This window comes from Oryza sativa, chromosome 1 (assembly GCF_034140825.1).
Source record: "Oryza sativa Japonica Group chromosome 1, ASM3414082v1".
In the NCBI taxonomy this organism is placed as follows: Eukaryota; Viridiplantae; Streptophyta; class Magnoliopsida; order Poales; family Poaceae; genus Oryza; species Oryza sativa.
This window is the reverse complement of record NC_089035.1, coordinates 15928269-15946784: the sequence shown is the minus strand read 5'-3', so window position 1 is coordinate 15946784 and position 18516 is coordinate 15928269. Positions and strand designations below refer to the sequence as shown.

The window sequence follows — 18516 nt, the reverse complement described above, 5'->3', positions numbered from 1 at the left end:
TCTCTCGCGTCTCCTAGCCAAATCCATCTACTGCTTCACTGGCACTGGCGCCGCCTCATCTCCCACCATGACCACCGTCACAAGCTCCCCCACACGCTCTATGGCTTCATCTCCTACTACTCCGTGCCCCTCCACGACATCCTCGTCTCAATCCCACCCATTGGACAGCATTGAAGGCAGAGAAGAACAAAGACGAAGAGGGGGAGGAGCACTGCCTTGTTCCTAACCCTTCCTTGTCCTTCTTGTCTAGATACAGGGCGATCTTTCCCAAGGATTGCTGCAATGGCCTTATCCTCTGCGTGTACAAGAATTATACGAGAGATGAATCCGACTACGTGGTCTACAACCCTGCCACTCAGAGATGGATCATCCTGCCCAAGATCGACCGTGTGAACCCGGTCTCCACCGTCCGTTTCAGTTTTGATCCGGCATTGTTGTAACGGACTCAAATTTCAGGGAAAAATTTTTGCGAAATATTTTAAGTCATGTTCTTCTTGATTCTTCCATTGGAGTAATCTCGTTTTTAATCTCTTGTTTAATTTGGATCTAAACTTTATTTGCAAAGTTTATCGCTCTCTTTTTAATTTTATAAAAACCCCTCTGTTTATTTTATTTAATCTTTAACTTTGGCTCTAAATTATATTTCCTTAGAATCCATTCCCGAACATCTCCAGCAAATACTCTTTCAATTCCCGTTCAACCATCTCTAGAAAACATGAAATATCAATAGCTCTAGAGTTAATACCTTTTCATTTAGAGTTTATCAATCTACCACCAAGTCCATTCCTATAGAAATTCCTATCCACATATACTTCCAAATCCAGTTTATCCTCCCACAAATATTTCCCCTTTGAAATCCTGTTCCTCCAAATTATCCATTCAAGATTTCAAAGTCTACTATTTAGTTGGGCCAATATTTCCCTGATTGACCCGACTCTCTGTTATATCCCATTAACCATTTTTATCTTTGGGACTAAACCAGTATAACTCCCTTTTCTGTTGGAATTTATTTTGAATCACACCTCTATCTAAACCTATCCCCAAAAACCTTTATTTCCTTTACATCGATCCAAAATATTCTAGGGTCAAGTTCCTTTTTTGATCGAGCCGCCTGTTTGATTCCCATGGCTTGATTTCCTCCTCGGCACCAGAACTATACTATCACAAATAATTGAGTGATTGCTCTTGTGCTAAGAAACTTATTTCCAATTCCTTCTTTTCAAAGTCCAACTTCCTTTAGCCACAAATATTTCATCAAGAATCCATACCACATATCCTAGTTATTTACCTCCATCTATTTTTGACGTCATCCCAAAATTTATCCAAAGTTAGAAGATCAATTATTTGTGTTCCTTTTCCTCCCATTTGATTATTTCAATCTTACATTTTAAATATTAAAGAAAATCTTTTGTGACAATTTTTATATTTGGTTTTTATTGAATTCTATAAAATTGGAGCATCTTTATTTTTATTCTTTTCAAAATTTATATCTTAAAATAAATATCTTTGATTTTATTTTAAAAATATTTCAAACTCCTTTTGCTTTAAAACCCTTATTCAAAAGACCCCCAAATATTTCTCTTTTAAATCTATTGAAACCCTCCATTCAAATTTCCCCTTAGTTTTCATCTCCTTTGAAATTCCATTTCAAATCCCTCCACACAAAATTCCTAAAACCCCTATTCATTTTGGGCCAAATTCCCTTCAATTAACCCAATCAGCACAAGTCTACATGCCTCCATCCTCCCTCTTGGGCTGTCAGCCCAGCCGAGCCGAGCCGAGCCGGCCCAAATCGGCCCATGGCCGAGCCGCTCCCTCCTCCTGTGGGCGCACTTGGCGCACGCACAGGGCGCCGCCGTCGCCGCCGTCTCGCCACTTCCCGATGCCGTCCGCCGTTTTGTGCCGCCGCCGTCGTCTTGCCGTCGACGCGAAGGATCCGTCACCAACGTCAGCTGCGACGTCATGCCGCCGACGTCAGCCGCCGAATCGAACCGCCATCACCAACCAATCAACGAACAGAGCTGGCGCCGTGCTCCACTTCTCCACGCCGCCGCCACCGAGTTCTCCTTATCTTCCTCCTCCGCAACCGCCTTACGCCACCGCCTCTCGCCGCCTATAAAAGGACGACGAGGTCCCCTCTTCCTCCTCACACAAACCGACCTCCTCAAGCTCTCTCTCTCTTTCTCTCCCATGTCCGACCATTAGTACCACCGGCCGATCTCCCTCACCGGAGGTTCGCAAGACAAACCCTCGCGCCGCCAACTCCGCCTCGTCGAGGTGATTCCATTTTTCCCCTTTCCCCTCTCCCTCCACCTTGAGTTAAACCGCCACCACCACCTTCTCTTATCGGCCGGTCTGAGCTCTTGCTACGGCCGTTCCGGCCATCTCCCTCTCTCCCTCCGCCTTCCACCACTTTCCCCGGGTGCGCGTTGCTCGGGAACACCATCTCCCACCGGCGTTTCTACCTCCCGGCCACCGGAGAGCCGGCACCTCGCTTGCCCTCCCCTTTGTTTCCTCTCGGCTGCCAGACAGAAGAAAAGAAGAAGAGGTAGAAGAAACATATGACAAGCGGGCCCCACCTTTTATAAAGTAATTCCATTTTCTTTTATCCAATTCCAATCTTTGAGCATCCATATCTCTCCAACCATTGATCCAATTCCAAAAATACTTTGACCTAAATTCATCTAATTTCAGACCCTCTCTTTTGATACCAAATTTTCTATTTTTAAAATTTTATTTAAATTTCTTTATTTAAATAGCTTTTTCTTATTTATTTATTTACTTTCTAATGTTAAATTATTTTAATTAACGTTTAAAAATTATTTTAAATTTATTTGATTTACTCTATATCCCTTTAATTTTAAATTTATCATTTAAAAACCTTTTTAAAATTTAATTATTCTTTAATTTCTTTAAATGCCCTTTTCTTTATTTTAAAATACCATTTCAAATTTTAATCTATTTAAAAACCCTTTTGAATTTAAATTTCTTTAAACCATTCTTTTACAATCCTTAGCCACCAAAAAGCCGTCGTGGAAACTTTACGCCTTCTATATATGGAGACGTTCGTGTGGTCTTAAACCCCGACGTCAAACCGTTGGTCGTAAAACCTCGCATAACCTAATCCTAAGGTCGAAGTGTTGCTCTTCGCACCCCACGCCTCGATGCGTACAGTGGTCGGAGCTTCACTACTCCCTCGACCTCCACAGCATACCGCACACTAGCTTTCAAGCTCTGTGCGATCCTAGCCGCTCTGCTGCCACTCATGGCAATGGAGTAACACTTTCCATCTTGCAAACTTACACAAATTTTCTCAACTCACTAGTCGTTGTGCTGCTTGACTGTAGCATCGACTAGACGAGCCGATATTTAGCCGGCATGCTACCCAACCTTAGCATCGGCTAACCAACCCAGATAATTAGCCGTTATGCTTTAGCATCGGCTAACCAACTCCAAATATCTAGCCGTCGTGCTACCCTACCTTAGCACCGACTAGAAAACCAAATCCACCAAATCAACCCCACCTATCCATTTTATCCTTTCCCTCAATTCTATCCTTTAGAAACCAAAACCTCTCTTTTGTTTTCCAAACTAAAATCTATTTTGAACCATTCCTTTCTCCTCTCGCCTCGCTCCGATTTTATTCCTTGATTTTATCGTTTCTTTGTAACAATTTTCTTATAGGCTTTATTTGCCATCTTTTTCATATTCGTACGTTAGACAGTACAACAAATTCTAGCGGCATCCAAGGAGTTGACATGGACCCAGATGGCTACGCTGAAGCAGCGGAAAATCTTAAGGCACAAGGCAAGACATAATTAAAATTTTGATCATATAGAAACCTTGATATAATCTTCATATTTAAATTTGATGCATGATGTTTGCTCTTTTAACATCTCGTGGATAGATGTTAAATGCTTTTAAGCATGATATTATTGAAAGATACATTCGAGATCATTTTATATGGTTTATTATTCAAACCTCTTTACAAACTTAAGAATCCGATTAAAGTGGGCATTTATGAATTGAGATTGTGAATATTGTGATTATGAATGTTGTTGAATTATGAAGATGGTGTGGGGAGTTTGGAAAGTTTTGGGTGGTTTAACCGGATTATAATTACCCCCTTATACCATGGGAAATGACATAGTTGCGTCCATCCACACGACCAAGTAATTGGACTTAGCCTAGTACATTGTCCCACTATATGAAAGACTGTTGGGTGGCTCTATGAACGGTTGGGGTGAACTTGCGTAAGGAGTTTGGGCGGCAGTGTTTCACAACAGTGGGATTCATGAAAGTGTGACGATATAGATACCTTGCCCTAGGCATGGCAAGAGTTCGACCACTATGATGAACCAAGACCCCATTGTGCAGTAACTAGTAGTAAGTGGGACCTTCAAACGGCTCTGTTGTTCTCAGCCTAGCTAGCTGTGGGCATCGTGCGGGTAAAGCTGGACAGTCTCTGCAGAGGTGAATTAAATCATTCGAATGTGCCGTACTCCCGGTTCTGGAGTTGTGTCATCAGGGTGATTCCTACTCCTGAAGTATAAGTAGTTTTAAAATTAAAATGTTAAGGATAAAGAAGATTTATGGTTTTTATTATTCCCTTACTTTATCATTATTGTATTTATTCATATCTCTTCACCTTTAATTATTTATAATATGTCTTGCTGAGTACACAAGTACTAACCCTTGCATAATTTGACATATAGAGGAAACATGCTAACAAGATCAGAAGGAAGCAAGGTCTACGACAACGATGAGTTTATCTAGGCTAATCTACACTCGAGCTTTTGCCTGTGGAGTCCTTTGGAATTCTTTGGAGTTTATTAGTTGTAGTTTTAGTAGTTGAAGAGTTTAGGAGTGTAGTACTTTGGATTTTCTTGTATTTCAAATAAGGATATATTAATTTGGATCTTTTCACCCTTTAACAGTTGTATAATTAGCTTGTATGAACAAACCTGTGTAAATAATCGAAAGCCGTTCTGTATATCAATCTGTGCGTGATCGAAATCCTGGACGATCACGAGTGGATTTTTGGGGCACCAAGCCTAAATTGGGTGCCCCCACAATTGTCACTATAGTTCCCTGTGTTTGCGATCCTTGAGCATGTGGATGGATGCATATCCGGTGTGGACAGGAAGAAGAGGCGGAGGCAAACTCTGCGCCCATCGTCGGCACACCACCGCTTGGTGTCCCCGGTCACCATCACCCATTACCGCCTCTACTACTCTGCACTCCTCCACTTCCCCCTCCCCACCTGGGCCACTAGGGTCGCCACACGTTGCCAGAGTCGCCGCTCAACCCGCTCAAGTTCCTCTCCCGCTCATGGAGTGTCTCCACCGTCGACGTCCCACATCCGCCACCGCCGCTGCCGCGGGGGTCCATGATGTCCCCACCCTCGACCTCGATGGTGCTTGCCGCCGACGCCCCTCCAAGCCAACCGGCTCCAAAAGTCTAGATCGACACCGCCGGCGCCCCTTCCCGTCGATCGTGTCGCGAGACACCTCCGATGCCACCTCCCTACCTCAACACCTCCAGCGATGACGGCAGCGCCCCTCCCCGCCGACCATTTCTAGATCGATGCGATGGCGTGACGGTGCCCCTACCCGCCCACTGCGTCACGAGAGACAAGGGGAAGATAAATGGGGAGAGAGAAAGGAGGGAGAGAGAGGGAGGAGGAAGAAGAGAGATAGAGAGGATGGCATGTGGGCCAACATGTCAGTGGGTCCCACAATATTTTTTGTGTGTCAATTACAGATGGGTCCCATAGATATTTTTTAAAATTCTAATGCCATATAAGCGCCACATGGGATGAAGACCAAGTCAACAATGCCCCGTCAGCGCCACGTCAGCAAAACCGCCCTCCAAAACCGCTAAGGGAGTTAAATTGCACTGGTTTGAATAGTTCGGGGAGTCGTCCTATCCGATTTTATAGTTGAGGGTCACGGATTAGATTTGGGTCACTTTTAAGGAAGTGAAAGTGGACTTATTCCTATCTAATAATCTAAGCACCATGCCTACATTATTAAATACTGCTATATACCCTCGGGAATAATATAGAGCAATCATTTGCATGAACATTAAACCCATGCCACTGCACCTCTCTGGCAAGCTAGTTACACAACTATATTGAGACAAATATAAAGTCAAGTCGATACTCGGATAAAATAAATTACCGAAGATATATAAAGAAGAATATTCTATTAATTCAAGTAGCCTTACAAGAAAAGAGAGAAAAGCTACTAGTGCCATAACCTAAATCTCCTAAAGACTCGAGGACTAAGAGAACTATCCTATTCTACTCCACTTAGCACTAGAGCACTAAACTAAACTTGAGAGAGAGATCCAAAGCTTCTTGCTTGAGTGTGTTGAGATGTGAGGATGAGAGCTCCTTAGATAGGCAGGTATTACGGTTGTAGAGCATGCGAATTTTTGGAAATGCCCCGCAACTACCATCAGGAGTTCATCCAGAGTGTCCACGTCAAACCCCAGCCTGAACGGCTGAGATGGGGGTTCGGCTGAACCATGAGCTTGCCTAATTGTCACGCCCGGAATTTCTATCCAAAATTCCAAACGCTTACATGTGTGTGAACCCTCGTCCAGGAATCAGCCGAGGCACACAATAACAAATTGATAATTGAGTACAATTATTACCCTAATTAATAAGCGAATAAAATGTCATTACAGAGGTAGATAGTTCCTCTCAATCAATAAAGATCTAAGCAGCGGAAAATAAGATAAACGGCGCAGACGGCTCCACTCCACAGGCAGCTTGACCAGGGCTACACCTAATCCTCCACACCATCAGCATCATTGTAGAACTCTTCCTCTGATGAATGATTGCAAGGTGAGTATATGACATACTCAGCAAGCCACGCAGCAAATATGCAAGTGAACAAGGATACCAAAGGATGGCATAGTAGGGTTTCATTTGCAAAAACAGCATTTAGCAAACATTTGAGAATTTAATAAAACAGTTAAGTAATAATTAAACAATATTAATCCAACGCTATACAACATACCCTGTTGTATAGGCCCAACCATTCTGAACAACCATCCCGGCTGCACAGTTCTATCTCCAAACCAGGAATATACCATTCCAAACCAGGAGCTAATCAAATTATTACCAGTTATAGCATCTTTTATTGTGATGAGAGGTGTGAGACTAATCACGAAAGACATTGTTAGACCCGCCCATAACCGCGGGCACGACTATTCGAATAGTTTTACTCTGATCAGAGGTGTACCACTGTACCCACAAGACACAGCCCCACATCATGTCACCATGTGCCTCAATACCACCACGGTACCTCGGAAAGGAGCTGTGACAATACCCCTTGCATAACACAATCCACCGTAGCGCACCATTCCTGGATCATAATCACCCCCTTATAAACAAGGCATGGACTCCCCAGCGACCCCCGTGGGCTTATCTCCGCCACTTCTCAGTCTGGTACTCCGCAATAAACCATGCTATACAAAAGGTAAAGCCGTTGCCCACGCTGGCTTGTGGTTGGCACGATTAATGTTTCACAACCGAAACTCGTGAACCGGTCCTTAATTGTCATGAGCACGACTCTCAAAACCATGTGCTCACAACCCACCATTATCAGGTTTTAGTTGGCAAGTAATTAATTAACCAATCATGATTGACCGTCGTGAACTATCATTGAGCCATCATTAATTAATAGTGAACCTTAAGTTATCCCAATAGTGTGCTAATGTTTCTAAGCATGGCTAAGCAATCATATCTAATATCTAGTGGAACCAATATATATATAGCCCAACTAGTCAAGTTGTAATAACCCAAGGTATCAAGGAATAAAGTGATCAAGAAGAAAAAGGGCTATAACAAACAATAGGTTAATTCCACCCAATGACATTCGAAAATAAATGCAATAGTTGAATAGAAACAGTAGCTTTAAACGGGATCAACATGCTCAAAGGGTTGTTTGGGATCTGTGTGACTTGCCTTGCTGGCCTTGGAACTCTTCAAATTCTTCTCCTGCGAAAACGGACTCTCCGGAAACGTCGGAATCTAAACAGAAAAGAGAAAAATAACCAAACAGCACATAAACAAGCATGAACAATACATGTGGATATTTTTAACATGTAGATCTCAATTTTAGAAAAATTTAGAGACTTGAACCAACTAAATCCGAGCTAAGATGAATTAGTTATGAATTTTTGAAGATTAAATCGGATTAAAACAATTATATGGATTTTAATTGAATTATGACGCAATACTGAATTATTTTTGAAAAGGAAAAGAGGTTTATTGCGTCAGCGGCTAGGGTTTACGGTGGACCGGGCGCACGGCAGCGGTTCACGGGAACGGACGGCCGAGATCGATCTTATCCAAAACGAACGGCCGAGATCGATCGGGTCTACGGCGGCTCACGGCAGACGGATCCTGATGACGTCAGCAGTGACGTCATCTCCGGCGACGGCTCAGCGGCTCGGGCGCGCAAGCTCGCCGGCGAACGACGGCGCGACGACGCGAACGGAGGGCACCAGCACGTAGAGCGCGACGCGGCGAACTCACCGGTGACCAAAACGGCGGCGGAAGATCAACGGACGGCGACGACGTCGAGGAAAAGGCGGCGGCGACCTTCGGCTTGACGACGACGGCGGTGTTCCGGCGGTCTACAGCGACGGCGAAGAGGCGAACGAGGACGGCGATGACTTGGCGACCACGATGGCGACCTCCCCGAGCGACGACGACGACCGGAACGGCGGCGACGCACGGCTGGAGCGGCGGCGACGACGGCGGCTCGAGGTTACACGGCGCTAGGGCGCTTCCGACGGCGAGAGACGAAGGCGAGGGTGGCGGCGGGTAGAGGAGACACCGGGGATCCTTTTATAGGGGCAAGGAGGCGGCGGCGAAGGCCCACGGCGACCGGCGACGCGAAGGAAACATCGGAGTTTGGAGGTAAGAGACCGATCCGATTCGACCTCGAATCCACGAATTTCCAAACGATTTTAGCCGGTGATTCCAAAAGAGAAAAGGTAGAGGAGATCCCGAAGATTGTTTCCCCTCAAAAGATTTCACCGGATCGGGAAAGACGCGACCGAATTTGGAAGGAGACGACGGCGGCGCAGCGCTAGGGTTTCGGGCGGCGGCCGACACGAGGAAGACGACGACTCCGACAGGTGGGCCCCACCTGTCAGCGGCAGCGAGCTCGCGCGGGCGGCTGCAGCTGCGAACTGGGCCGACTTGGGCCGGAGAGAGAGAGAGAGGGTTTTGGGCCGACTTTCAGCCCAAAGCCAAAAGAGACTTTTAAAAAAACTTTTTCAATTTAAATTATTCATGAAATGCAATTCCATTTATTAAAAATACTTCCTTAGCTCAAATAAATCCCAGAAAAATCTAGGAATTATAGAATTAAGCAAAGTATTTAATGAAATTTTATCTGGCCCCATTTTATATTGGAATTTATTAATTAAAATTAGATCTTCTCTTCCAGGCTTTTAAAATAAATTCTAATAATTCCAATTAAACAACAATTTATATATTTTGGATTTTTAGGGTGTGACAAACCTACCCCCCTTAAACAGAATCTCGTCCTCGAGATTCGGAAGAACTGGCGAACAGATGCGGATGAGCTGACTTCAATTCATCTTCTCGTTCCCAAGTTGATTCTTCTTCCGAATGATTACTCCATTGAACTTTACAAAAACGGATAACTCGATTCCTGGTTCTTCTCTCATCTATTTCCAAGATACGGATTGGTTTCTCAACATAGGTCAGATCCTCTTGGACTTCTATTTGTTCAAGATTAGCTTCTGCGGTAGGTACCCTTAAACACTTCTTCAATTGCGACACATGGAACACATTATGGACCCCTGCCAAAGATTGAGGTAACTCTAACTGATAAGCAACCTCTCCTCTTCTACTGACAATCTTATAAGGTCCCACAAAACGCGGTGCCAATTTTCCTTTGGTGTGAAAACGGTGAACTCCTCGAAGAGGCGTGACACGAAGGTACACACAATCTCCTTCGTCAAAACTCAAATCTCTGCGGCGATTGTCGGCATAACTCTCATGACGAGACTGGGCCACACGCAATCTTTCTTGAACACATTCTCCCGTTTGATCCCATAAAAGCGGAGTGCGGCACTTCCGACCATACAGTGCTTCGTAAGGAGCCATCTGAAGACTAGCTTGATAACTGTTGTTGTACGAAAATTCTGCATAAGGTAGATTCTTATCTCAACTTCCACCGAAGTCTAAAGCACAAGCTCTCAACATGTCTTCCAAAATCTGATTTACCCTTTCGGTTTGTCCGTCTGTCTGCGGATGATAAGCAGTACTAAAGTTCAGCTTAGAACCCATCTCTTCCTGAAGCTTCTTCCAAAAATTTGAAGTAAACTGACTGCCTCGATCAGACACTATTTTCTTAGGGACGCCATGCAAACACACAATCCTTGCCATATACAATTCGGCCAACCGACTTCCGGAATAGGTTGTCTTTACTGGGATGAAATGAGCCACTTTGGTAAGTCTGTCGACTATCACCCAAATAGAGTCATGGCCTGATGACGTTCTGGGTAGACCAGTGATGAAATCCATACCGATTTCCTCCCATTTCCATTCAGGAATCTTCAAAGGCTGCAATAAACCGGCGGGTTTCTGATGTTCTGCCTTGACTCGCTGACAAACATCACATACTGCTACGTACTCTGCGATTTCACGCTTCATACTTGCCCACCAAAATCTTTCCTTGAGATCCTGGTACATCTTGGTACTACCAGGGTGAATGGAATATAAAGTATCATGAGCTTCTTTCAGAATTGCATCTTTTAAATCTTTGTTGTCGGGGACGCAGATTCTCTCACCCAACCATACAGTTCCTTGCTCATCTTCCAAGAAACCGATAGCCTTTCCTCTTCTCATATTCTTCTTGATTTCTTGAATATCAGGATCATTAATTTGGGCTTCTCTAACTTGATCAATTAGAGTGGGCTTCGCTTCTAAGGCTGCAACGAAAGCTCTACTGACAATTTCCAAATTTAATCTTTCAAATTCCTTGCATAATTCCAATGGCAACTGTCGTCCTTCCGTAGCATTGCAATAGCCTTTCCTGCTAAGAGCGTCTGCTACAACATTAGCCTTTCCTGGGTGATAATGAATTCCCATGTCATAATCCTTAATTAATTCTAGCCATCTCCTTTGTCTCATGTTCAGATCCGGCTGAGTAAAGATATACTTTAAACTCTTGTGATCGGTATACACCTCTGTACGAGTACCGAAAAGATAATGACGCCAAATTTTCAACGCATGAACTACTGTAGCTAACTCAAGATCATGAGTAGGGTAGTTCTTCTCATGCGGGCGTAACTGACGAGATGCATAGGCAACCACCTTCCCATCTTGCATCAGAACACAACCTAACCCAAGTTTGGATGCATCGCAATACACTTGGAAACCTTTCTTTGGATCAGGTAAAATCAAAATAGGAGCTGATATTAAGCGATTCTTCAACTCTTGAAAACTCTACTCACATTCTTCTGACCACTTGTACTTCACATCTTTCTGAAGCAGTCGTGTCATGGGCTTAGCAATCTTGGAAAAATTCTCTATAAACCTCCGATAATATCCTGCGAGGCCTAGGAAACTGCGAATCTCTGAAACTGTCTTTGGTTGTTTCTAGTTGGTTACGGATTCCACATTACTAGGATCAACGGCAACTCCTCCTGCTGAGATGGCGTGACCAAGGAACTTCACTTCCGACAACCAAAATTCACACTTACTAAACTTGGCATACAGTTGATGTTCTCGTAGCTTCTCTAGTGCAAAGCGAAGATGTTCTTCATGCTCTTCTCTGGTTCGGGAGTAGATAAGAATGTCATCAATAAAGACCACCACGAACTTGTCTAGGTATTCCATAAGCACCTTATTCATCAAGTTCATGAAGAAAGCGGGGGCATTGGTAAGTCCAAAAGACATAACAGTACATTCAAACAATCCATACCTAGTGGTAAAAGCTGTCTTAGGTATATCTTCCTCTTTGATTCTCAACTGGTGATACCCTGATCGAAGATCCATCTTGGAGAAAACGGTAGCACCTTTAAGCTGATCAAACAAATCATCAATTCTGGGCAGCGGATACTTATTCTTGATAGTCACATCATTTAGTGCACGATAGTCCACACACATCCTCTGGGTATGATCTTTCTTTTCGACAAAAATAACCGGAGCTCCCCATGGAGATGAACTCGGTCTGATGTACCCTCTCTGAAGCAAATCGTCCACTTGCCTCTTGACTTCTGCCAACTCATTGGCTGCCATTCGATAAGGTCTCTTATGGATTGGAGTTGTTCCTGGTACCAAATCAATTCTGAACTCTATATCCCTTTTAGGAGGCATACCAGGTAAATCATCTGGGAACACATCAGGATACTCCCGGACTATAGGAATCTCTTCCAAAGTTATTTGGTTCAGTCTTGACCTTAAAGACTCAGAAGACAATGCATGAACAGTTACAACTCGACCATCATCACTCGTGAGAGTTACTTTTCTGTTAGCACAGTCTATCACACCTTTATATCTGGCTAACCAGTCCATCCCTAGGATGACATCAAGGTCTTTGGATTCTAACAGGATAAGATTGGCCAGAAATGGTATGCCTTGAATTTCTATTCTGACAGAGGGGCTACGTTGCAAATAGAGTGCCTGATTACTTGGGGTACTAACCATCATAGGACGTCTAAAATTTTCTACTTCCATCCCATGATTTCCCGCAAAACTCATAGATAAGAATGAATGTGTAGCACCAGAATCGAAAAGCACTGTTGCAGGAACTAAGTTAACAAGAAACGTACCCAAAATCACATCTGGAGCATCTTGAGCTTCTGCAGCAGCAACATGATTGACACGGGCCTTTGATGCTGGTGCGGTAGAGTTGCTCTGAGCAGGGACAACCTTCACGCGTCGGGGCTTCGGACACTTGTCAGCGTAATGTCCTGGGTCTCCACAGTTGAAACACACCACGGGCTTGCTGCCTTGCTCCCTCTTGGCAGGTTGTTGCTGCGTCGAGGCTACAACTGGACGTGGAGCTTGATTGCGGATGTTGTTGACTGCGTTGTTGTTTAAGAACTGACACTGCGGACGAACAACAGACGAAGAACCTCCCTGTGGCATGGACTGGGGTCCTAAAGTAAGACGCGGCCTCTGATTATTCCCCTGTTGTGTCTTGAATTGAGCAATCCGGCGTTTCTTTTGCTCCATGCGGTTGTACTTGTCCTCCTGGCGAATAGCCTTATCCACTAACTTCTGGAAATCAGGATAATCTCCAGTCATGAGTGGATAAGAAAGCTCATTATTAAGTCCTTCCAAGAACTTCTCCTGGCGCTCTTCATCAGTGCGTACATCTTCCGGAGCATAACGAGCCAGACGATTGAACTCGTGCAGATACTCCGTAACAGAGCGAGACCCCTGAGTGAGCGACCTGAATTCCTTCTTCTTGAGAGACACCACTCCCGATGGTATATGCGTCTTCCGGAAAGCAGCGGTGAATTCAAGCCAAGTGATAGGTTCAGCAGTAGTCCTGTTAAGGCGGAAGTGATCCCACCATTCAGAGGCAGGGCCATGCAGCTGGTGTGATGCAAATGAGACCTTCTCCTGATCAGTGCACTGAAGCAAATCCAACTTCTTCTCTATGGCATGCAGCCAATCACCAGCTTCAACAGGATTAGTGGTGCTAGAGAAAATAGGCGGCCTCACACGAAGAAATTCTGCTAACTTGTTCTAGGGAGGTGCATGGTTATTTCCCTAGTTCTGCTGGTTCTGGAGTTGCTGCATCATCATGTTCATAAGCTGGGCCTGTTGAGCCAGGACTTGGGCAAGTGTGGGATTCTCTCCATTGTTGTTGTTGTTGTTATTGTTGTTGTTAGGGCCATTCGCGTTGCTGCGAGTGAGCACCATCTGGCATGGACAGGAGCACAAGAAGAGAAACCGGGGGAAAACTACTTAGGGCAGAGAATTAATTTAACTTTGATTGATCTTAACTGAGTTTCATTATTACAAAACTGAAGACTTTCACCCCACTAAACTCACCAACTACCTAACACTCGAAAGCAAACAAACACATGCACTTACATCCCACCACTGATGTAATCACATGCGAGACACACACAACCAAACTTAAAACAAGCAAACTAACACAACGATCTAAGACAACGGTTTGACAAGGCATTCTAGTTCTTCCGGGCATCGGAGTTGATTGAAGGCTCGTTCGGCTTGTCTTCATCATCTTGAGTTGCTCCCCACTCGATCTTGGAATGGGTGCGCTTCGATTCTTCTCCTTCATCATCACTTACATTGACGACCGGAGGATCCGCTGGGGCTGGGGTAACTTCTTTCTCCACCACACGGACCTTTGGCGCCAATTGGTAGCGAGGGACAAATAGAGCTCTCTTCCTTGCGGTAAGATGAATCCTGGCCTTCTGCGGTGGTGCTTCTCCCTTTAATGCGGCTAGTTCCTTCTCCAAACGATCCACCTTGTCCTCTAGCTTGCAAATCTTACCACGATTCCGATCTTCACGATCTTGACCTGCTAACACGGTCTCCGCACGGGTTTCATCCATAGCCCACAGCATCTCAACCAAATGCCTTGTGGTAGCATCATTCTCAATTCCTTCAGTCTCAAGGTAGCTGCCACGGTCACTTCCCTGTGGTTGACGAGGATGGTAGCGATACTCAGTGTCGGCCAACTGATCACTGTAGCGATCGCGGAGCTCTCCTATGGCGATCCTTGCCACCTCCTGACATGCATGGATGTAGTTTCTTCCTCCAGCTTCGAACATCACTGAGGGGATATCTTCACTATTACTGTTCAAGGTGACTTTGACTCGGCACTTCTCTTCGTGACGATCATGAGGAATCTGGGCATAAAAAGGGGCAGTCCCAAATCCTATGGCAAAGGACATTGTACGCAACTCCTGGACAAATCCCTCAACACCAAACAAGTACTCAGGCTTGTAGCGCGGCATCTAAAGACAAGTGAAAGGAGGGAGTTAAGACATTTATCCAATTAATAGCACAAGTTTTTGGATTAATTTGAATAAAGTTAGAAAATCAAAGAAAAAAGTAAACCAAACTTGCAGGATAAGTTGAAACAGTTGGAAACAAGGTCACAAATTTTGTACTTTTGAACAACAGGTTCTAAAAGAAATAAAAGAAAGTTATAAAATCAACATGCTAAATTTATTTAATTGCAGCAAGATTAAATAAAACAATATTGTAAAACTTTTGCTGGTAAATGAGCCATTAGTACAGTAATAGATGTACAGTACTAATAACACTGGAATAAATTTTGAATGAGAACCACTAAAAAAATATTATGAAATGCATGTGCCATTAGTTTGATTTAATAAAAAGAGAAGGGGAGGAGAACAGTTCTACTTTTCCAATATTTTTAGAGGGCTTCTATGGGTAACCATTTGGCATAACCTAGGGTCAAGGAGGCTCTGATACCAACTTGTCACGCCCGGAATTTCTATCCAAAATTCCAAACGCTTACATGTGTGTGAACCCTCGTCCAGGAATCAGCCGAGGCACATAATAACAAATTGATAATAGAGTACAATTATTACCCTAATTAATAAGCGAATAAAATGTCATTACAGAGGTAGATAGTTCCTCTCAATCAATAAAGATCTAAGCAGCGGAAAATAAGATAAACGGCGCAGACGGCTCCACTCCACAGGCAGCTTGAGCAGGGCTACACCTAATCCTCCACACCATCAGCATCATTGTAGAACTCTTCCTCTGATGAATGATTGCAAGGTGAGTATATGACATACTCAGCAAGCCACGCAGCAAATATGCAAGTGCACAAGGATACCAAAGGATGGCATAGTAGGGTTTCATTTGCAAAAACAGCATTTAGCAAACATTTGAGAATTTAATAAAACAGTTAAGTAATAATTAAACAATATTAATCCAACGCTATACAACATACCCTGTTGTATAGGCCCAACCATTCTGAACAACCATCCCGGCTGCACAGTTCTATCTCCAAACCAGGAATATACCATTCCAAACCAGGAGCTAATCAAATTATTACCAGTTATAGCATCTTTTATTGTGATGAGAGGTGTGAGACTAATCACGAAAGACATTGTTAGACCCGCCCATAACCGCGGGCACGGCTATTCGAATAGTTTTACTCTGATCAGAGGTGTACCACTTTACCCACAAGACACAGCCCCACATCATGTCACCATGTGCCTCAATACCACCACGGTACCTCGGAAAGGAGCTGTGACAATACCCCTTGCATAACACAATCCACCGCAGCGCACCATTCCTGGATCATAATCACCCCCTTATAAACAAGGCATGGACTCCCCAGCGACCCCCGTGGGCTTATCTCCGCCACTTCTCAGTCTGGTACTCCGCAATAAACCATGCTATACAAAAGGTAAAGCCGTTGCCCACGCTGGCTTGTGGTTGGCACGATTAATGTTTCACAACCGAAACTCGTGAACCGGTCCTTAATTGTCATGAGCACGACTTTCAAAACCATGTGCTCACAACCCACCATTATCAGGTTTTAGTTGGCAAGTAATTAATTAACCAATCACGATTGACCATCGTGAACTATCATTGAGCCATCATTAATTAATAGTGAACCTTAAGTTATCCCAATAGTGTGCTAATGTTTCTAAGCATGGCTAAGCAATCATATCTAATATCTAGTGGAACCAATATATATATAGCCCAACTAGTCAAGTTGTAATAACCCAAGGTATCAAGGAATAAAGTGATCAAGAAGAAAAAGGGCTATAACAAACAATAGGTTAATTCCACCCAATGAAATTCGAAAATAAATGCAATAGTTGAATAGAAACAGTAGCTTTAAACGGGATCAACATGCTCAAAGGGTTGTTTGGGATCTGTGTGACTTGCCTTGCTGGCCTTGGAACTCTTCAAATTCTTCTCCTGCGAAAACGGACTCTCCGGAAACGTCGGAATCTAAACAGAAAAGAGAAAAATCACCAAATAGCACATAAACAAGCATGAACAATACATGTGGATATTTTTAACATGTAGATCTCAATTTTAGAAAAATTTAGAGACTTGAACCAACTAAATCCGAGCTAAGATGAATTAGTTATGAATTTTTGAAGATTAAATCGGATTAAAACAATTATATGGATTTTAATTGAATTATGACGCAATACTGAATTATTTTTGAAAAGGAAAAGAGGTTTATTGCGTCAGCGGCTAGGGTTTACGGTGGACCGGGCGCACGGCAGCGGTTCACGGGAACGGACGGCCGAGATCGATCTTATCCAAAACGAACGGCCGAGATCGATCGGGTCTACGGCGGCTCACGGCAGACGGATCCTGATGACGTCAGCAGTGACGTCATCTCCGGCGGCGGCTCGGCGGCTCGGGCGCGCAAGCTCGCCGGCGAACGACGGCGCGATGACGCGAACGGAGGGCACCAGCACGTAGAGCGCGACGCGGCGAACTCACCGGTGACCAAAACGGCGGCGGAAGATCAACGGACGGCGACGGCGTCGAGGAAAGGGCGGCGGCGACCTTCGGCTTGACGACGACGGCGGTGTTCCGGCGGTCTACAGCGACGGCGAAGAGGCGAACGAGGACGGCGACGACTTGGCGACCACGATGGCGACCTCCCCGAGCGACGACGACGACCGGAACGGCGGCGACGCACGGCTGGAGCGGCGGCGACGACGGCGGCTCGAGGTTACACGGCGCTAGGGCGCTTCCGACGGCGAGAGACGAAGGCGAGGGTGGCGGCGGGTAGAGGAGACACCGGGGATCCTTTTATAGGGGCAAGGAGGCGGCGGCGAAGGCCCACGGCGACCGGCGACGCGAAGGAAACATCGGGGTTTGGAGGAAAGAGACCGATCCGATTCGACCTCGAATCCACGAATTTCCAAACGATTTTAGCCGGTGATTCCAAAAGAGAAAAGGTAGAGGAGATCCCGAAGATTGTTTCCCCTCAAAAGATTTCACCGGATCGGGAAAGACGCGACCGAATTTGGAAGGAGACGACGGCGGCGCGGCGCTAGGGTTTCGGGCGGCGGCCGACGCGAGGAAGACGACGACTCCGACAGGTGGGCCCCACCTGTCAGCGGCAGCGAGCTCGCGCGGGCGGCTGCGGCTGCGAACTGGGCCGACTTGGGCCGGGGAGAGAGAGAGGGTTTTGGGCCGACTTTCGGCCCAAAGCCAAAAGAGACTTTTAAAAAAACTTTTTCAATTTAAATTATTCATGAAATGCAATTCCATTTATTAAAAATACTTCCTTAGCTCAAATAAATCCCAGAAAAATCTAGGAATTATAGAATTAAGCAAAGTATTTAATGAAATTTTATCTGGCCCCATTTTATATTGGAATTTATTAATTAAAATTAGATCTTCTCTTCCAGGCTTTTAAAATAAATTCTAATAATTCCAATTAAACAACAATTTATATATTTTGGATTTTTAGGGTGTGACACTAATTCTGCCCAAATTTTGGCAGGCCGTCT

General features: G+C 44.7%; 1 long non-coding RNA gene across 1 annotated transcript; it reads left to right on the top strand.

Moving 5' to 3' along the window:
• Positions 1-2148: 2148 nt before the first annotated feature.
• Positions 2149-4993, top strand: LOC112939039 (uncharacterized). Its single transcript, XR_003242426.2, has 3 exons — positions 2149-2589; positions 3721-3807; positions 4716-4993. It is a non-coding gene; the product is annotated as an uncharacterized lncRNA (long non-coding RNA).
• Positions 4994-18516: the final 13523 nt, after the last annotated feature.